Source organism: Cygnus olor, chromosome 23 (genome assembly GCF_009769625.2).
Source record: "Cygnus olor isolate bCygOlo1 chromosome 23, bCygOlo1.pri.v2, whole genome shotgun sequence".
Taxonomy (NCBI): Eukaryota; Metazoa; Chordata; class Aves; order Anseriformes; family Anatidae; genus Cygnus; species Cygnus olor.
The window spans coordinates 4,995,885-5,017,694 of record NC_049191.1 but is presented as its reverse complement, the minus strand read 5'-3'; the positions used below and the strand labels follow the sequence as shown (position 1 = coordinate 5,017,694).

The following is a 21,810-nucleotide window of genomic DNA, read 5'->3' as shown; positions in this document are numbered from 1 at the left end:
TGCTTAGTCCTAGACAGCACAGCCATGCTCCTCGCATTGACACAGGCTGCCCTCCCACAGAGCTGGGGCATCACCCGGGATCAAACTGCTGCCTGCAAAAATGCAGGTGGCTGATGCAAAAGTTGTTATTCCCCATTTCATTAGGATTTTTTGCAATTAAATTAATGGATATGCCCTGACATCTCCATTTTCCCAGTGCCTTCATACAGCTGCTTCTCCTTCCAAATGTTCAGGACACAATAGCACAAATACCCATTTTACAGACAGGAACACTTCGGGATGAAGAGATAAAGCCCAGATCTCGACATCTAACCCCCTGCTGACATCAAAGATGGTTAAAGCCCTTTCAGACCATCAGGATTTGTGCTGTGCTGCTGCATGGGCACCTAGCTAGAAGCCACCACCCATGGTGATGGGGTGCTGAGGGCCAGCTTTTGGAGGTGCTGGGCTCAGCCTGGCCACAGACCTTGCTACTGAAACCAAGGCGATATCTCAGCATGAGACTGCAGTGCACAGTGTAGATGGGCCCTAAAATAAATCTCATGGTGATGTCCCTGCCCTTTCCCTGGACCTCTGCACCTTTCCATGCCAACACAAGCAACATCCCCACCACAGCCACACATCCCATGCTATGGTACAGCCCTTCTGCAATGGGAAAGCAGGAAAAACAGCTCTCACCCTCTCTGCTGGGCCTGAGAAGACAAATCTTCCTGGCTTGGGGCAGGAGATACTCATAAGTCTCCTGGCCTTGCTTGACGTGGTTGCAAATCCTGGTGTCAGCTGGCCCTGGACTCCCTGCAGCAGGGAGGGATGGTCTCCATCTGTATTCAAGGCATGCAGCAGGAAGGCAGAGAGGATGCAGGTAGCAACAAACCTTGCTCGGAGGAGGAGGGCAGCTGTTTGCAGGATCTCTGCTGTGTCACAAGCTCTGCTCTTATAGAGCCGTTTTGTCTCTGTCCCTAGCCACCCTGTGCCAGCTGTGTCCCATCCCAGACCTGCGACTGGGGGCCCTGGAGCCACTCCAGGGCTTTTCACACTACAAAGCAGCTCCAGTTCTTTTAATTAGCTGGAGAACATAGATGAGCACAGCACATACCCCAACCCCTCCTGCAGAACCCAGAAAGCGTTACAAACCTCCAGGATCACTGGCCATAGATGAAAAGCCAATTTGGTACCCGGGCTACTGGCAGCTGGCTACACAGGCAGCCTCATGGGTTGGGATGAGCAGCAAGCACCTTCTGAGTCCAGCCAGCCCTCCCACCAGCTCTGGGCCATTAAAAACCCCGGTCTCTGCTCACCCAGATCACAGAAAACCCCACTGTTGCCTGCAGAGACCACGGAAAATCCTTCCCTTAGGAGTAAAACCTGTGTCCTGGCACCACCAGCATCTCTCCATCCATCCCTCCCTCCCTCCCTCCCTCCCCAGACTCCTGGTCCTTGCTCCCAGCACCCAGTCCCAACCACCCATCCATCCTTCCCCCTCACACTCTCCTCTATCCATTTCTTCAGTCCTTTTCCAGTTTGCCTCCTCATATTTAAAAATAGAAATTCAGTTCATCTCATTCACCCTGCAGGAGTCCCTCCATCCCCATCAGGACTGAAGCAACCCACTGTGTGCCCAGGAAGCACCCACCAGGTCGCCGTGCACCACAGGGAGCAGCAGGGGCAGAAAGGGCTTTGGTGGAGGGGGACCGAGCCTAGGACCTGGAGACAAATCCTTCCAGAGATACCAAAGAGCCCTTGCTTAGGACCATACCAGGTTCTCCAGCTGCTCAGGGCAAAAATATATTATTATGAATTGCTGGGTTTCAGCTTGGGCTTAGTCCTCCCTTTTTTGTTGGTGTTACTGAATTCAAAGTGATGGGTGCTGCAGAGAAGCAGAGTGCACCAGGATGGAGTCAGTGACCCACGGAGCACGTGAGATTAATACATATAAATTCTAGTTATTACTGACCCCCAAATTAAGACAAAGTCCCTATCCATTTACTGAATCCAGTTCATACTGCTCCAGAACACCAAGCTGAGCCCCAGTTTAGATTTTCCCTGTAAATACCAGCCCAGCCCCAGTGCTGGGCACTCCTGTGGCTCAGGACAGGAGAGCTCGGTCTGCCCAGGCTGGGCTTTTCCCCGAGCTGATGCAGGGACGTGGTACAATTGGCACCCAGCTAACACAGTGCAGCATCTTTGGTTTCAGGACACTGCCCTTCAAAGAGGCCAAAGCAGCAAGGCAGATCAGATAGGACCAGGACCTGTAACAGCCCCAACTGCTCCCCACCATCCTCTGAAACCAGGACCACTAATTGCAGGACCACAAACTGCAATTTTCTCTTCTTTCCCTTCCACTCACACCTTCCCTCCTCTCAGCTCAAATTAAAAGGGCAGAAAACCTGTGCTGGCAGCAGGGAGCCGCATCCTGCAGCACAACGGGGCTGAGACACCACGCAGCACTGTCCCCAGGGGATGAGGCCCTCCTGGAACCATGAGAGGTCCCAGAGGAGCACTAGCAGCACAGCAAAGTGTCTTGGCTGGCTCTCCAGCCCTCATTCCCATGTCATATGCCAGTTGGCACCGCTGATTCCGTGGTGCTCTGGAGCACCCTTCTCTCTCCAGGAGAGGCTTTCATTGCAGCCCTCAAGCGCTAGGAAATGGAGATACTCCACTCACTGATGCTGCTCTGCAAATCAATCAGAGGGGGAGGACGGGAAGGGGAACAGCTTGTCCCTGCCTGTCACTCCGTGGAGGCCTTGCCCTTCACTAGTGACAGCAGATTAATTCCCAGCCAAACCAGAGCATCCGTCTGATGAGAAGCAGGGAAGCTGCTGAGTGGCAGAGCCCCTGCCTACGAGTACCCCAAGGTGGGGAGAACAGGACACAGAAGGCTGGGACGATATTCTCCAGAGGTACCTGGGGTGTGGTCTGTGCCTTAAGGGCTGCAAACTGCAAACTTTGCCAGGAAGCCCTCTCCAGACTAGGCTAGCCATCTGCCTTGGGTAAATGAAGGAGCTGCTGACATCCAGAGTCAGCGGTGCTGTGCCCACGGTGCTGCAGGGGATTGCAGCAAGCCTGGGAATTTTTGGCACCTGGCGATGGACCCAAGCCTGCTGGGGTCACACTGCCACCACGTTGCCATCCCTTCCAGCCCCACTGCAGGAAGCTGCAGGTGGGTTCCCACCAGCTCCCATCCCTGCAGGGAAGCTTTTCCCCGGGCTGTCCAGGTGAGAGGTGTCTGTCCCCTGGGCACAGCCCCTGCCTCCAGGCACCAGCAGGCTGCAAGCTGTCCCCTCTCACAGAGCAAGGCACCAGCCTGTCCCCCTGGAGGCTGCTCTCCTGCTGGCCTTGTGAGGGTCAGTCACTGGTGTCACCTCTCCATGTCACGGGGCTTAGAGGTGGATTTAATGAGCCTGCATTTTCCTCAGCTAAGAAAAACCTCTAAGAAGCTTAGTCTCCAGCATCCCGAGGAGCCAACAGGGCTCTCTGCAAGTGTCACTGTCCCCACCGGAGGACAGAGATAGCCCAAATGGCCTAAAGCAGGCTAGCTGACATCAAAAGCAGGCACCGGAGATCTTGAGGACAACACACCAATGAGGATGGCTTTGTCCTCACTAGACCCTGCCAGGTGCCATCCTCCTCATGGGATGGACACGGCAGGTGACATCCTGCTCTGCCTTCTATTGCCCTGGGTCAGGGCATGTGCTGGAACCAGGGAGAGGTGACAGCAGTGGTGGCACCATGCCTGCACTCAGGGGACCCAGCAGCATCTATGAAGGCTGCCACACAAGAAGCTGAGCTGCTGGCCATTGCTCCTCTCGTTCTCCCACTGCTGGCTGGTGTTTAACCCCTGGCCAGTGTTTAACCCCTGGCCCTGCACTTGTCCTGCAGTCTGAGGCCACCAAATCCCCCCAAAAACGGTCCCCCTGGCATTTCTCTTGGGATCCTAGCAGCCTTTGTAACGCAAGTGGCATCAGGGAAGTGAATCCTGATTCACAGCAGTACAGAAGGAAATTTAAGCCTGTAGTGTTTTAAACCCAGAAGAACAAGTTCTTGCAAAGCAGAAAGGAACAAAATTCATCATCAAAATCAAGGGAAATGAGCATCATTTCTTCTCTTTTGTGAAGGTCACTGAAAAAGGAAGCCTCACATGGGGTCCCTGAGAAACCATAGTGTAAATAGTCAGCGGACAGAGGGCATCTTCTATTAATGAACGCATCTTGCCAAAAAACACAGGCATCATATAAATTATCAGATAATGAAATTCCAGTTAATTTGCTGCCTGGTCAGCCACAGCCCTCCTGCCATGCTCCTGAGCCCGGCCAATAATATTAAGAAAGAATTACATCGGTATGAGGGCAGCTGGTTGAAAACCACATCTTGATGACTTGATTCGGGGAACGGCACCTTCTCTGGGACAAAGTAGGGTGAGCGATGCAGCCCCACAGCCTTCTGCACTGGGTCACTCACTGCTGCTCTCCCACAGCACGATGCACGTCCATGACTGTGACTTGTAGGTCTTTGAGAGCCAAAAGTGAGGATTCTCTACTAGGCTGAGGAAAACAAGCCATATTTTCATTTCAGAAATTTCCTTCAGTGCGACTCACTATCCCAGGGGCTCCATGAAACTGCTGATGTGCGAAGTCTCCAACCATGGGAGTCTGTCACCTCTTGGCATGTCACAGTGCTGCGGAGCAGAAAATGGCCCCATAACCCAAAGCAAACCAACTTCCCTCCTTCTCACAGCCACAGCCTCCAGCTCCAGGCTCAACACCACCCGCTTCACCTCAACCAGGCCGCAACAGTGGCCAACAGCAAGTGCCTACAAAGGACACAAGAAGGGGATGACTATGTAGGGGCACATCCCAAAATGTCCCTTCCAGCCTTTACCTGTCTGCAGCTTTGCAGTGACCAGCCCTGAATGGATCCTTCTGCCTGGTTGCTCTTGGACATCTTGCCTTGCCACTGCTCTCCCCTCATTCCTTTTGGGGTTGTCTCTGTCTCTCAGGACCTGGAGGAGATGACAGCCACCCCTTTGCTCATGTAGGGCCTTGATCCCATGGGTAGAAAGAGACCCAAGACGGGAAATTCAGGGGCAACTTTCCCTTCAAAAAGGCTTCAGTGGTCAAAAAACAAAGACAAGACACAGGACCAGCTCTAGCATCAACAACGAGGACTAGGTTTCAAGTACAAATCGCTTTATAACTCCTTCCCATTACCCTTTTCCCTCCACTGCTCCAAACTATCCAAGCTTCATAACACCAAATATTCAGCATGCTCCATGTAATTTTAAACCCATTATGTAAGCTGCTCTCTCCCCCCCATCTCTCGATGTCTCCAATTGGTGTGTCAGAATGTAATTAGCTTTTGATGGGATGTTAAGATTTCTTGAGCTCCTGTGGAGAGGCAGCATGGGAAGAGGCGAGGCAGTGGATTGTGATTGTCACTCCCCACGGTAAATGCTCGAAGACCCTGGAAGACTCATTTACAAAAATATAAAATAAAATAAATAAAAAATCCCAAAGTAACAGACCCAGTAGGCTTCAGTTTAATTGACTGAAATCACTGGTTTATTTATTTATTTTTTGCCTCTGTGATTTCTCCTGCTTGGAGAGAAATGGCAATTAACTGTCTCATGGCCGACAGAAGAGTGCCGTGTTGCGACAGCGGTCAGGGCTCTACTGCAAATCCAGCTTGAGAGGCTGGAGGTCCTGAGCTGTTCAATCCTGCCTCTCCAAGCTGTGTTATGCTGCCAGCTTTGCTCCTACAACCTATTGCATGAGCACCCCTCCATCTGCTCCAGGACCAGGTCCCCCAGCTCCTTTTGTTCATCAGAACACCCCCACATCTCCCCACAATCTACACCAGAAGCAGAAGGGACAGAACACAGCAAAGTCCAATCCACAGCCCAAAGATAATACCTGATATCCAGGTCTGCAATTCGGGGGAAGTTTGGTGTCTCTAAAGAGTGTAAACCTCTGCCGCCACCACATCTGGGGCTGAGCTCCCTCAGTGCTTTGCATGCTACCACAGACAGCAGAGCTACTGCATCCCAGAGATGGATGCACCAAGACATGGGGTACCAGCTTTTCACCAGGCAGCAGCATTTACAAACCAGGCCAGGTGTTTCAGCTCTGGCTGTGCTGTCTTGTTGGAAGAGAGGATACCAGGGGTTCTGCAAAAAGGATGCAAGTCCTTATCCAGGTAAATGGACGCAGCTTTAGATGCTGCGGCATGGAAACCTGCCACAGAGCTCTTATAAAATCAAGCTCATTTTGATGTCATGTTCCCAACCTCCCAGGGAGATCATGCCAGAGAGCTGTGCCCTAGTGGTCAACGCAACAAACACCACACTTTCAGACCCTTCTCCACACTCTCTTCCCCATTAGCCAAGCCCCATGGAGGTGTAAAACAAGGCAGGCAATTACCCCTGAACAAGTTTTCTGCAGTCTGGACAGGCCTGAGCTTTCACAAGAACACCTGCCCCAGCCAACAAGCGCACAACAAGCCTTTACGTACCTACAGATGGTGCTCATCTCACCGAGCAGTGTGTTTGTCTACACGCCGACCCTGGCCCAAAGCCCACTAAAGTCATTGGATGCTTTTCATTAACTTCAACAGGCTGTGGATGAGGTCGGTGTGGTTAGTCTCCACTGGTGCCTTCAGAGGCATTGAAATGCATCCTGCAGGATGCTCAAGCATGCGTGCCTTCAGATCAACCATGTAAATGCTTTCCTAAACACAAACCTGCCACAAACCCCTTGCAAATGCACATATATTAATACACCTCTGGCTCCAAATTCGGCAATGATGTGAAACGCAGGCACATCCAATACAATAACAAGCCATTCCCATCAAATGCCAAATCAACTGGATAATGGGCCATATTGATTGCTCCAAGGGCCAGACCAATTCCACTTGTCCTTTTAATGATTATTATGACATTATCTATATTATTTCTGCTCAGAAAAATTAATTCCTCTCTCCCCATCCCTGTCGCTCTGGATGTGAGTCCATTCAAGCCTCCATTCCTGCTGAAACACAAGCTAAGGAGATCTCTGCAAGAACTGGACTTAATTCACTTCTAAATTGCTGTCAGGCAACTGGATTTTTTTCCTCTAATACTGCCACTGGCATTAATGGAAAGAAAACAATAAATGTATCTGGCCACCTAAGTAGTCAGCCTCCCGTTTCATAGCTCTGCTGACATTTCTGTCTCCAACCTGGACAGTAATGCATTCCATTTTAATGTTAGCAAATGCTTTCTTTATGATCAGAGACATTTTTCATTTGCACTTGTTTGCATCTCCCTTAAAATTCAATATTTCATTTGGGGATGCAGGGTTATTGTCTACTCCTCAAAATAAAGCATATGTTGCACAACGATATTTCTAATGATTTTCTCGGGTCTCCCCCAGCCAGTAGCAGAAATTGCCTTTGGGGCCGCTCCCAGGAGCCAGCCCCAGCCCCCTGTATAGGGCTCTGGTGCATCTGTCTGCTGGGGCCCCATGTGCCTTTTGGGGTCACCACAAGCAGCATCACCCAAAAAAAGCAAAAGCTGAGTTTGGCCAAGCTTTTGTCACCCTGAGCCAAATGCCCGTGGCTGCATTTATTCCTGTGGGCAGAAGCCGTGCATCCCTGCAGCTTCACCCTGCCAGAACTACTGCAGAAGTCACACAGTTAGATGAGGACGGCCAGGGGTTAGGAGACAGCTCTGTCCTAACCCCCGACCACCCCATCTGCCAGAAAACCATGGGGGGCAGAGGCAGAGCAAGCTCAGGACTCCTGCTTGCATTAGAGATTTGCAGTTCTCAGCTGCTCTGAATGTCCAGTAATAGAGCCGATGAGATCCCTGTGCCACAGCCTGGTCCTCACAGACCTCCCAAAATGGTTTGTGCAGGAGCAGGTGGAGCTCCTAGGGCACATGCATCAAGAGGGTGCGATCGGGAGACTTCAGTCCCCAGTTTTGGGGTCCAGGGCTGTGGCAGACCCCAAAAAGAAGGCATCAAGCACAACCCAAACACTGTGCTCCAGAGGTGGCAGCTATCAGAAGCAGCTGCCCCAGAAACAAGCAGTACCTCGGCATTCGCACGCTCCTAAGTCAAGCACCCACCACTTTTGCAGCCTCCCTGGAGGAAAGGGGCAGGCGGTTCACACCATGCAGCATCTCCCCCAGCCTGAGCAGCTCACACCGAGGCGAGTTGGAGCCTCTCCCTGCCGTGCCTTTCCCAAGCATCCACTCTGACCTCCAAGCAACCGCATTTGCTGATGACCCCCCCCTTCACCACAGCGAAAATCTGTTCCTTTCAAGGGTGCCTTTGGGACCCAGATGTCTTAGAGGGCAATTACCAGATGCTCTTACATGAATATCCCTCTGATCTCTGGCACTAAATGAGAATTGACAAGAGAAGTGGGTTGGATATATACATAGCAATTTTCTAATTTTCTGAGCAAATTTGGTTAAAGCTGCTGAACAAGAAAGCTTGAAACTTCAATAATAGAGCAACCAGCCAGGCACAGGAATGACAAGAGCTCTGAGCTCAAACATGGTTCTGCCCTGACCTAGAGAGACCATTTGAAAGGCTGAAGGAAATATTTGTCCTCCTGTGGCCATTACATCAAGGCTGTTGAAAAAGGCTTCCCAAACAGGATTTTGCAGTACAGCACCATCCCTGAGACTTTGAAAGTGGTCTGAATCCTAGACCAAAATCTGTTTTGTTGACTCAAGGCAGTCAGAGGGAAAGGTTTTGCATATGGGCTGCTAAAGGGTTTATATGGTGGAGACTATGTCTCCATCATATGCACATACACAGTAATTATAGAGTATTTGTGAGGATGAGGAGCACCTTTTGCAACCTCTGTGCTTGCAGAGGAGGACAGAGGGAGCCCTTAGAGCTGGATGTATTTCTGCAAGATGAAAGCAGCCAGCACTGAAGTTATTCTGAGAGCAGGAATCAGCACAAGAGCTTGTCGCCCAGCTTTGCTGTGATCTCCCGCAATAACGGCACAGAACAAAAGCTTTATCTCTGTGCAGGAAGGAAGGTGTCCCAGTTCCTACCTCGGCAGCTGGATGCTGGGACACAGCTGCTCTGCCTCGTCTCTCCTTGTTGCTATTGCCTGCAGCAGGTCTTTAGGAGCCATTAGTGGATCGGGCTGAGGGAAGGTGCCAGGAGGTCCTGGGGGGATCAGGCTCCCGTAGCACATGAACCAGAAGCAGCCAAGGAACTGCTGGAGGAGCTGCTCAATGTCAGAGCAGCAAAACCTGCCCAGAAGCAGTTTTACCCTTATTATCCGCAGCCACAGATTTCTGATTGCATTTAAAGCAGCCGCTTGGCTTTTTCCCAGCGGGGCTGTGTCACTCGCAGCCACCAGCCCACACGACAGATGTCACAGGCCAGGTCCACCCACACCCCGTACCCACGGCCATAGCACTGCTGGCTCTAGTGGATCCCTCTCAGCTGGGGCAAGATCTGGCAAAGCTCCCACAAAGCCACGTCTTCTTCCTGCTGTTCATTTCCTTAACTCATTTCTGGTAGCTTTCCAGGACATATTACTATCTCAGGCACTGGCTCAGGGTTCATCTAAGACACCAGGATTTGTCACCTCCTTTCTTCTGCTGTCTTGCTTTCCCCCAAGCCTGGTTTTCTCACGCCCACAACCGTCTCAGATTATTTTGGTTTCCAGTACCAGAAATTTCATTATCACCCCTCATCTTCAGACACAACAGAAGACGTAATGCAATCATTTAACGTTCATAGATCTGCTAGCACTGCTCCTTCATGTATTTATCAGACAGTGCCAGAAAACCCGTCAGGAGCATCCTGGCCCTAGTGCCTGGTGTGTCAGCCCCTCTGGAGCACACATTGAAGAGCATCTCTCCTGATCAATGAGAAAAGCCCTGCAACAACAATCCATAAAACTAAACTGCATTAAGAAAGCCCCTAGACTCATCTTCCCATATCTAATTAATTAAACCCTACTAACTAGCCCTATCATCCAGCCCTTTCAGTTTTTATTACGAGCTTTTATAATGGAGCTGGAAGGAAAAGTGACTCTCCTTTGGTGGGGATGGCATGTTAAATATCAGTACCAAGAAAAGATTCTCAGTGTTAAGAAATGAAAAGGAATTGGAAAAAGAGGAGGAAATGCTAAAAGACCAGATGAAGTCTTCTATGACGGAGAACATTTTCTGTGCCCTCACTGCCAGATAAACTTGATTTGAGCTCCTGATTTGCTCAGAACCTGACAAGGGGAGGCTAAGAGATGCCTCTTAATCAAATCAGCTCCCTCTCCCCTACAAGCCTGATGACACCAATACACGAAAACTGTGGAGATAACAGAGGATTCCCAAGGGCAACGAGCTGACAGCAGAATTTCCTTGCTGTCTTGAAACCACACCAAGCAGCAACCATTTCTTCAGAGCCTCGTACCTCCTGGCTTTCGTCTCCACGTTCTGCTCTTATCTACGTAGTCACCAAGGTACATTGGGGTCCTGTGCTCTTGGGCTGACTCCAAGGAGCAGGAGCCTGATTGCACCTTAAAATCTACAAAGCTGCCTGCCTGGGGTTCACGTTGGAATTTTGAACAGACCTCGCATTAACATTAAAATAACATAAACGCACATTTACAAAGCATTTGGAGGAGCCCAGAGGCAGAAGAGCAGGGACTAACACAGGGCACCAGGGTCACACATGCAGTGAGGTCAGACCAAGGATGGCCGTTGCTGCTAGTGCTCCAAAAGCTAACATATATATTTATATATATATATATATATATATCTCAGGGCTGAGATGTTCTTACTGGTCAGGAGTGAGCAGATGTCCCAGCACCCACCTGCTCCACGCCTCACTCAGGCTGGACAAAGCACATTACTCACCCTGGTGCAAGATGTACTCTCTTAATTCCCATCACCTTTACATTGCTACAGATGTCATCCATTCCTCATAGCTACCAAGTCCTCACAAGCTTTCTCCTAAGAATATTGAAGGGATTTTTCTGATCCTAAGCCTAGATATGTTTGGGGAGTTTGCTGACCTCAGTTTCACCACCTTTTTCTTTTTTTTTTTTCCCACCTGGGAAGCTCTCCCCCCACCCAAACTGGCCTCGTACCAGCTTTCTTGTTAACACGGCTTCCTTCCACTACCACTTCTTTGAAGAACACATTTACGTGCTTTATTAATCTCTGGATATTGCATTCACCTTCTCCAGACAGCTTGTTAAAAATGGATCTGCTGGTGCTTCTATTGATTTCAGGTACTATTAACACTCATCACCCTTCCTGGAAGTGGGTTTCGCACTGCTGTTGCTGACTGCCAGCATCACCCATCCCCTCCGTGATGGCCCGACATGAGGGTCTCCTATCAGCACACACGTGCTTGTTGAAGTTGTTTTTTGCTCAGGTGAAGCTGGACACGCAGTGTGTCTGAGCACTGGTGTAAACTGGGAGCAAAACTGCATGTACCTGAGCAGGAGATGAAGGTGCAGGGAGGAGGATGAGACCAACACCTTGGATAAACATCAGTTTGCTTTGCTCCAAGCTTTTTTGGTTGGGAAACAACATAACCTTGCCAGAAGGGATTTCTTCCTGCTCTGTTGTCCCCAAAGCAACCCAGCCTCGCGGGCACTGAAGTCTCAAGTCCTTTACTGCAAAGCAGCAGCGAGAGGTGTCTGGAGGAGAGAGGGAGAGCAATAGGAAACCTGGAGATGGAAGAGGAGCTTCTCCCAAATGCCATGGCCTGGGCTGAGGACATCCATGGAGGTCCTCATGGGGCAGAATGAGACCCAAGAACCCCACGCCCATCCCTGGCCTGGGATCAGAGCTCTGCACAGATCCCTGCATCTGGATGCTCAAATGCCTTCGGAACTGCTCAGGTATTTTGGGGTCCTGGAGTCAAAACAAATCTCAGGGCATACCCGTTCCAAAGAGCAAGCTGCTGAAATGGGAACACGTGCTGCTGTTTAAATATTTAAGACTCGATAGCCACTAAATCCTGATAAACACCCAAATGCAGAGAAATAGTTCTGGGAAATTAATAGGATTAGAAGTGCAGCAGGGGCCTTAACAGCAGCAAAACCTGCTGGTCTGCTCTGCAGCAGCATTTGGCTGGGTCTGAATCATTCCCAGCCTAGATGGAAGAGGAGCTGCTCTCACTGGACACATCATGGGCAGGAACATTCAGGAGAAAACACCCCAGAGAAAACACAAGAGGAGTTTGGATGCCCCTCATAACAGGGTAAAGCTCTTCTAGCCCTGCTACATCCACCGCAGCTCCACGGAGCAATGCAAGAACCATGTTTGCATGGCTCGAGAGCAAGAGAGGCTGAGAGCTTCTATACATTACTGCAGCAATAAATGTCAGCCACTAAAAACGGGCTTCAATTTCTAACCGTTGATTTTCAATAAAAATAAAGGCTGAATCCTACCAAGCCTAGTTAACTTGCAAGAAAGCTGACAGACCTAATCAGTTTGCTTTTCTTTAAGCACTGTGGTACCTGAGCACCTAGGAAATCTCAGCTCCTCATTACAGAGAAGCCCCTTGTTAGAAGAGGATTTCCCACAGCAGCAGAGCCAAGAGCCCCACACCACAGCCATGCGTGTGCCCTCACTGCTCAGGATATACAAGAAGCAAGTCAAGGTCAGCCATCCTCCAGTAGAAAAGCCCCTTTCTTCCATCAGGTACCCTTGTATTCACAGCATTTTTCCCAGTATTTCTTTTTCCTAGTGTTTCTGTCCAGCCCAGATGTAAGTGGCTGAAGTAAAGCTCACACCATTTCCCCTGGAAGATTATTCCATGGTCTAACAGACTTGGCCATTAATTATTTTTTTTTCCCCTTCCTGACAGCTGAAATTTGATGTAGTTTAATTTCATGCCATTATGTCAAGGTATGGAAGGAAATGAGAAAAACCACAAGATCGTACAAAGATTGTACAGGCGATCAGGCAGGATGGTGCTCAGCAGTCACAGACCTGGCACAGTCCCAGGTACATCTGGCACGGCACATCAGATCTACCTCATCCCCCTCTGTTTTGCCCATAAACTGCTTGGAATAGGAACAACCAACCCAAGGAGGCTGTGGCTGCACCAGAGAGATGCTCTGAGCAGCCACTGGTGGATAGGGAAAATAAACCCACAACATTTTGCACCAAAATTTAATCTGCTGTGAACTCGTGGAGCAGGGGGGGAGAAGATTCAACGTGTTGCCGCTGTAATAGAATACACTCCTCCTTCCCTAATCAGGCTGTGTTACTGGGGAACAATTAAGAGCAAGTCAGGGGTAATTAGATGTAATTAAGATCTCTCAGCAGGGAGCAAGGCACTCAGGGGATGCTGCACAGCCAGTGGCGAAGCTGTGCCTGCAGGAAGGGCATGAGCTGGGATGGGGAAATGCACCCCGGGCTCTGCATGAGCCATCCCAAGCAGTTTTTTGCCCACTTGGGACATCTCCACCGTAAAAGTCAGGGAAATCTTTCCAAAGGAGGTTCTCAAGGTGCTGACCCAAAGGGAAATACATGCCCTTGGCTGCCAGGATCCAGGGAGTGAGCAGTGGGACTGGGAGAAGACTGACTGCAGGGCTTAGGGTTCAACTCCAACAACAAAAGCTTTCCTGAAAAGCCAGCACCCCTCCGTGCACTCATCCTCTCTGGGTTATCAGGGAAGGCTACCTGCGTACTTGTGTAGCACACCTGGCTAGACGTGAGAGGTTTCACCAATATCTGCTCACAGTTTTATAACAATTTCAACTACATCTGACTGTGCAATAATAATTGGAGCTGGAACTACTGCCAGCTTGCAGGAATGGGAGCAAACCACGCGCTCACACCAGCTCCATGGCCTGAGTTGTGTCAGGGATGTGCGAACACTGGTGGCCTTCCAGAGCAGCGTTGGATGAAGACAGTCCACAGGACTGCTGAAATGCTTCCCGGGGGATGCAATCACGCCTTGGGGAGGGTTTCCACCTTAACACAGCACGATGAAGCCATGGCTCTTACTGCAAGTTTGGGGTCTGGTTGTGGCCACGCAGCCAATGCCATGCCAGGGCTCCAGATGTGGACACCAGCCAGCATGCCAGTAACACCAGACCTCTCCCTCTGCAATCCCAGTTTAAATGGCACCAGAGGTGCAAAACCTGCCCCAAAGCACAGGGGGGCCTTCAGGGTGGATTAAGCTGCCTCTGCAGACACTACCAGGGGATGCTGCCTTCAGGACCCCCCTGTCCCACCAAGCAGGACCTGGCTGAAGCAATGCTGAACCCGTGCAACATCGCAGTGCAGCAGGAAGGTGCTGGCCAAGCCACCCTGCACCAGAACAGGAGCCAGGGCAGCCTCTCCGAGGCACTCCAGCAGTGTTCCCCAGCCACCCACCTGGGTTTTGGTGCCTCACCCAGGCAGGGCTGCTGCACCAGCCTTGCTCAGGCACAGCTGGCAGCTAATTGGCTGTTTAGCATAAATCCTAACAGTCTCTGCAGCCTTCCCTTGGGATGGAGAGAGAAGAATTTTGCAGCTCTGAAGCGAAGAAAAGCTTTACTGCAAGGGGCAGCCAGGAGGATGGAGGCTCACACCCACACTCAGGCACAGGGGGTTGAAGATGCTCTCTCCTGCTTCAGCCCCAGGTCAGAACAAGCAGGGCTGATGGGCTTCCCTGGGACACCCCTCGCTATGAGAACTGCTTAGCACAAACCCTGCAGCTGGAAGCAGGTCTAAATCCCCCCATTTCAAGCTCAAAATGACCATCTCCAAGGCAGAAACTTCCCTGTACACCCCTCTGAAACAGCGTATCTCCTGTCACCCACAGCCAAAATGATGCATTATTTGTACACCAACCCTTCTGTGCACCTCCTGGATGCTCCTGCAGCAACCCTCCTGACCACGTTTGGGGCAGGTGGTCTCTGGGTTTCTCACAGTGCCCCGACAGCCCTTCCCACCTCCTTCAAGGCAGAAGAAGGGACAGAGACAAAGTCATTTGCCAAACACCATCAACAAGAAATGCCAGGGGTTGGAGCCTACCTTTCTCCTCTCCTGGCTGCTCCCCCCGTGGCCACCTCACGGGACTGGGGAAGGGCACAGAAGGGTTTGCTTTCCCCTCTTGCTCCCCACGATTGCCATCGGCTTGCCTGCAGAACAGAAGCCTGCCCTTGGATGGGCCTCAGTTGTTGCCATGAAGATGACTCCTGACTGCACCAGAATGGAAAAGCAAAATTAAAAAAGCAGCAAAAACACAACTAAAAAAAAGTCTCATTTGCATAACAGGTTTCTAAAGTTTTTCATGCAAATTGGGGCATAGAATACAATGCGGAGCTGAGAACGGAGCAGCTCTGTGCTGGTGCTCTCCTTGCCCAGGCAGTGAATCCTCTGCTCCCGGCAGCAGCACAGGGCGGGATCCATCCCAGCACGGAGCAGCCACCAGCAGCCCATAGCAGCTGGCAGTGACCTGGGTTTGGTTGGGTTCCCTGAAACCTGCGCCCCAAAACCCTCAGCCCAGGATGGGAAAGCTGCCCTGAGTCTGTTCCCCATGGAGATCTCCTGGGCTCCAGGTGGTCAGATCCCATTTTTACCTGTTCAAGCTCTGGGCCGTGCAGAAAAAACAGAATGAGTCACAAAACAGCCTGGCTTGGCTTAAAATGACCGATTTTGGAGCTGTGCTGCTAAGACACAAAGCTACTGCTGCGTGGCGAGGGCTCTTTGTGGGAGCTGGCGGCTCTAAAATTGGTCTCATCTCTCAGGCTTTGCATGCAGGCACCAAATTTTTCTTCTGGATAAACTCTGCCTTGGAAAGGTTCTTCAGGGGAAATTCATGAAATTTTAAATTACACCAAGGTTTGAGCACTTCAAAGGGCTTCAGCATCACGATGCTTCACTTACGAGCATCAGCAGCCTCTCAGGTCCTCCACGGGCAGGGTCACCAGGACCTCCTCACCTCCTCTCACTCCAAGACTTTAAACAAGAGCCTCTTCCCTGCCACCTCAACAACATACAAATACCTCACCGACAGAGAGCAAACATCTCTTTGAAAAGCATCGTCAGCCTTCCTCGGGGCCACAGAGCCCTTACTGGAGCTGGGTGCCCATCGCCCCGTGGTCCAGGCTGCTCATGGGGATGGTGGTGCTGGCTCCAACAAAACCTCCTCGCCTCGGCCGCATTCAGGGCACGGCATGAAGTGCTTCTCTTGGTGAGACGCACTAAGTAATCCCAGCTTCCCAGGAAGATAATTAAGTTCCACTCAATGGTGTGACTGCTACAATTTAAAGCACGCACGTACACACACAGAATGAGTAAAGGTGGTGCTTTTTTTTTTCTTTGTCCTAATAAAAATAATTGTTTTTGGCCAGTTGAGGGTGTTTCTTCTCCCGTTTTCAGCAGCAGCACCGTAGTGAGCAAAGCCTGCTCAATGACAAAGCTTGGGCCATCCTTTCCACGGCAGGACCCCAGGGAGGTGCTGCACCCTTTGCAGCACCCATGGGATGCACACACAGACACAGACCTCGCCCTGTGGCCTAAACAGGCAAGAAAACAACCCCAGCAGAGCAATTTGCCTTTAGGAGCATTGGCTGATGCAAAAATAGGGAATTATTGGGATGATGTCCTTATGCTGCCATTTTCACAGCATGTTTGACGTGCCCACGGGAATGTCTGGCAGCCCCGGCGAGCTGGCCCTGCTGTGTCCCACACCATATTGCAGTGACAAACGGAGGCACAACGGCAGTGACAGACGTGCCCCAGGGCTGCAAAGGCTGTGCACAGTGGATGCATCCCCAGGCACACCTCCACACAGCCATACAGCCCTGGGGGCCCCATATGGTGGGGCTGCAGGCACCCGCAGGGTGTATGGGCTGCAGGGACCAAGGCTGTCCCCAGGCCCCCCTCTGCCCATGGGGGCTGAGCTGCTCCATGCATGCATGGGGAGATTGTTTCCAGCCTGGATGAAGCCCAAACATCTCAAAGGGGATAGGATCCCGATTCTGAATGCCACAATGTCTCTAAGCTCTGGATAAGGTATTTGTTGTCTTGAACACCACTATTTTCACTTGCAGACCCCAAAGCATTTTGCAAAACATTCACCCGCCCTGTTGAGCAACGCATCCCTAACATGAGGACATTGCAGCACCTACCCTGCAGCCAAACCTGAGCTGCCCCTGCCCAGCTGCTGAATCGGGCCCATCTCCACAGTTCCACGTGGAGACAGAGCTGGGCATCAAGAAACGGTTAAATTCCTAAGCGAGCCAGTAATTACATTTTTACTGTAGTTTAAAAAGGCCATTTGAGGCCTTACAGAGCAAACATTTTCCCTTTTAATGACACGGTAATAGATTAAGAGGGGCCTGTCTCACGACAAACATCAAACAAGGGAGATGGATTCCCCCAGTGGTGGGAGCGAGCGGATCTCTGGCACACGGTGTGGGCACAGGAAAGCAGCGGCCACCACTACAGCATGGACCTGGCACGGGCAGGGTGGCACCAGCATCCCTCGTGCCCCTCCTCATCTCCAAAAGGCACCAGGGGGCTGAAGCTGTGCCAGAAAAAGGAAAAGAGAAGGGGCTTTGGGGGGAAGGGGGCGTGTTATTGTAGGTGTTTTAGTTATTGCAGATGTTTGGGTTGTTGCAAGATGATGTCCAGGAGGAGTGAAAGGGAGAGGCAGCGGGGGAAAGGAAATATTTACCAAGCTTCAAAAGCAGCAGATGGTTGCAATGGAAGGGAAGTGCAGGCAGGGCAGCTCCAGCGGGAGCAGGATCAGCCCTGATATTGCAAAGGATTTCAGGTGCTCAGCACTCCGGGCCACCACAGCACTGCTGGAAGCCCAGGGTGCTCCATGCACAGCTGGGTGCTCCATACAAACCTCTGTGCCCAATGCAAAGCAGGGGGTCCTGGGGATCTGGGAGCTATCGAGCACCCCACCAGCCCGGACATTGCTGGTGCTTTGCTCCAAGACACGCATCCAGCCAGGATCTGCGCTCCCTATGGGCCACATCCCCTCCCCTGGCTGCTCGGTGGGGGCTGCCCCCAGCGCTCAGCACCTCCAGCCCCCACTAGGAGAAGCGCCTGCGCTCGACGGGATGGAAACCTGCCTAATTAGTGCCAGGAAAAGCAGCAGCAGCAGCAGGGGCCCAGGCAGCCCCTTGCCAAGCAAACATGTTCAAATCAAACCAGAGCTTCCTCGCTCCAAAGTTTACAAGATGTTTCTTTCAAACCCTCATTAAGCCCTTCTGTCGTCGCCTGCGCTGCCTGGCCCCCGTGCCGGGGCTGGGAGATGCCACCAGGCGCAGGAGCTGTGGGTTTTCAGAACGTCAGGGGCTTCTCCTAAAGCCCTACATGCATTAATCCACATTTACACCCAAGCTGCCCAGCCAAAATCCTGTAATGCATGCAGACAAATAATCCTCCTGGAGCGCTGTCCCCATTTTTGCACTCTTGGCTGGATCAGACCAGCCCCTTGGGCATCCCTGCACCATCACCCCGTGCCTGGACATGGTCTGGGCTCCGTAGCTGGTCACCCATAGTTTGGGGTTAGTGGGCAATAAAACCAGCAGACAGAGCTACAGCCTAGTTCTGGGCTGTACTGGCCTCCGGCCACGGCTCAGCACTCAGAAACAGCCAGAGCCCCTGCACGGCACGCAGCGTACCCGTACCTGCCCCCTGCCCAGCACCCACAGCAAGATTTGTTGGAAAATAGCACAGATATTGAGTTAGGGTGAAACCAAGCAGCTGGGGGACAAGGCGGTGGCGAAGCACATCCATATGGGATCAGCGCAGCTTGCAAACCCTGGCATTGCTGCTAGAAACACACCCCAAGCTTTGCCAAATCCAACTGGGTTTTTAAAGGGTGTTTTTTGGGTGGGGGAAGGCCGAGGAAAAGCACTGGAAAATATCGGGTTTCAACGCTCTTGCAGCATTGTGTGTTTTCCCTTTTGATGTTACTTTTTAGTTTTTATTGAAAAATATTTTGTGGTCTGACACAAACCTCACTCTTGCCTGAAGAGCCAATGTCAACATGAAATTCTGCGAGCGCCTCAAAGGGAAACATTTAAAACTACATAATGAAAAAAATAAAAAGAAACTGCCTTCTCTTTCCTTAGCTTTTCCTTTTTCCCTCCTGGCAACTTTCAGCATTTTTTGCTCTTTTCTTTACGAACCAAAGTCATGGTTTGGGGTCTCAGCGTGGAGCAGAGCCCAGCTCCATGTAACAGGGCAGTGCCCAAACCTGCTGCGCTCCAGGGCAGCATCCCGGGGAGAAGACCCTGCCGAAGTTTCCCCCCCATGAAACCATCACCCCTGGAGCTAAGCCAAACACCTTCCTCTCCTGGCACAGCACACAGAGGCCAGCTGGGAGGCCAACGGCTCTTTGGTTAATGTCAGAGAAACCTTGGATCAACCAAAAAACCAACATCTACCCCCAGGAAAATACAGCCCTCACCCCCCTCCTCCAGTCAATTAGTCCTCCTGTTAATTAGGGCTCCCCAGACTGGCCTCACACCCTTTCCTTGACCAACAGGGCTTGGTTTTTTTTTTGTGCTGTCATTAGTCGGCACATCACAAAACCAAAAAAGCCCAGGAAAGGCACGAAACTGGGCAAGGGCAGGCTTGCTAAAATCTGCAGCTTCTGCATCTTGGCAACACGTTTAATTTTGGCTAGAGAGGCTCAAACCAAGGGCTATGCCAAACAGTGCATCTATAAAACCGTGCACGTTTAAGACGTTTGTGCCCCACTTTTGTGCACGTTCCTGCTCTGGCTGCAGGGAAGGGGAAAACCCATGCCCACACGTGCATTTTTGCACACCTGAGCAGCTCTGCAGAGAGTTGCAAACACACCTGCCTGCGTGCACGCACTTCAGGCTTACTGGGGGGCGTGAGCCTGTTTATTTGTGTCTGTTTGTGTGTCTGCACTCAGGCTGTTTGTTGGTACGGGCTGCCTTTCCCTCCACATATGTCTCTGTGGCTACGTGCCTGACTGCGTAGGAGAGCTCCCGTGGCTTTCTGGTGCCATTCCCAGGCAGCTCTGACAGCAAAAGGCACGCTTTGCACCGGGAGATTATTAAACAGTGATGGAAGAGGGGAGGAAGCACTGAGAAATGGTTAATTTTCAACCTGCATCTCATTCCTTCATGGTTTTAAAGGATGTTTCCCACCCACCTTTTCTGGCATGCGAAAGAAGATCTGCCCGAAGCGAAGCTTTCCTGTACCCAGGCATGCACAGGAGCAGGGGTTGGATCCTTCTCAGTGTGCAAGAAAGCTGCTTGTGCTCAGGTCTCCATTTTATCCTTCTCCTCTAACCAGTCCCCCCGACCCAGCATCTGTACTAGTTTTTTTTCCTACTGGATTTGAAGGAAAAAATAAATGGAAAATCCTTTTTGGACCACTACTAACACCTTGGAAGAGTCGAGCCAGAAAGGGACAGGAGACAGGTGGTGACCATAAAACATCTCGAGGGTGCTCCAGGGGCAGAAATTGGGATCTCTCCAGTAGACTACTGCCAGTTTAACGAGCAGAAAACAACAATCCCTTAAATCTCAACTGCGCAAGTGCTCCCTGCCTTTTTGCAATGCCAAGGCATGCTAGGGCCTGCGCCTGCATTCAGGAGGGAGGATTTATCACACAAGCACATCTTAGCACCACATTATAGGCAGCAGACCTGTCTGGACAGCGTCTGCAGGGCCCTCAGGTGTGCCATGCCAGTGCTACTGGTGTCCCACCAGTAACCCCCATTGCAGCCCAGGGCTCTTCCCGATAGACGGGCACTCCAAGCCCCGAGCAGCAAGCAGGCACAGCAGTCTCCAAGAAAACCAGGCTGAACATCCATCCCTGCAGTGCAGGCGTTGCAATGAGACAGAGACACATCATGCTGTGAGCAGTGGCGGCCCCAGGAGATAAATCCTTGTTGCACCCACACCACAGCTCTGAAGCACCTTCCTCCTGCTCTGCTGGCACCTCCCAGCACCACCACCACTCACCGGGCAGCCGTTCAAGCACCCTGGGGTGAGGTTCCACCAGCAGGTTCCACCAAACCAAAAGCTTTGCAGTTCCCCAGGGTCCGTACTTGACCCCTTCCTGGCCCCAAGGTCCTGCCCACCTTCACTGCTGTCAGCTGTGGAACACCTGAGCACCACCTGAGCGCTGATGAAGACCAACGACAGTGACTGGTGCTTCATCCATCCTTCAGCCTGCTCATGAACCTTCCTCTCCCACTAAGTCCTTGGGCAGCTCTTCCTTGTTCTAACAGCCTTACAAAAGGATTTCTGGTTACTTCAGATGCCCAATGCCAGTCTGCTATGGTTCCTCCAGACTATTCTGGGCTCATCTTCCACTCACAACCTAATTCCCCTTTCCTGGATGCTCTTTGCACGTGAGTGTGCACTGTGTGTGCTCCTACTCACTTGCTCCCCCAGCACAAGCCATGCAAGCCACCAACACTCTCCTGGTGATGCCTCAACCCCATAGCAGAGAGCAAATCGCTCTCTTGTCGAGGAACCTCCATGCCAAAGGTCTCTGGGGGTCCCATCTGTAACTCTTATCAGCGCCCCTCTTTGGCTCATTTCTTTAACAAATCTTCCCTGCACATCTCACTGGAAACAGCCCAGAGATAACAACAGCAGATATGGGCTGACCTATGGGATTCCTGGAGTGATCAAACTGTCAGATAACAGAATAAATCTTTCTCATGGGCTGGGGATTAAATCAGAGAGTGTTAGCTGCTGCGGCTTCTTATTTATTTCTGTTCTCTTAAATTGCATTTCCCTTCCCCCCACCAAGAGCGCAGGCTGCCTACAGCTGTAAATTACTGCAAACCTTTATGGCACGTTTAGACACTGAGTCTCTTAACCTTGCAAACACCT

General features: G+C 51.3%; 1 long non-coding RNA gene across 1 annotated transcript; it reads right to left on the bottom strand.

The window, feature by feature from the left end:
• Positions 1–2,342: 2,342 nt before the first annotated feature.
• Positions 2,343–20,988, bottom strand: LOC121058951. Its single transcript, XR_005814401.1, has 3 exons — positions 20,929–20,988; positions 4,879–4,999; positions 2,343–4,675 (listed from the first exon to the last, which is right to left on the bottom strand). It is a non-coding gene; the product is annotated as an uncharacterized LOC121058951 (long non-coding RNA).
• Positions 20,989–21,810: the final 822 nt, after the last annotated feature.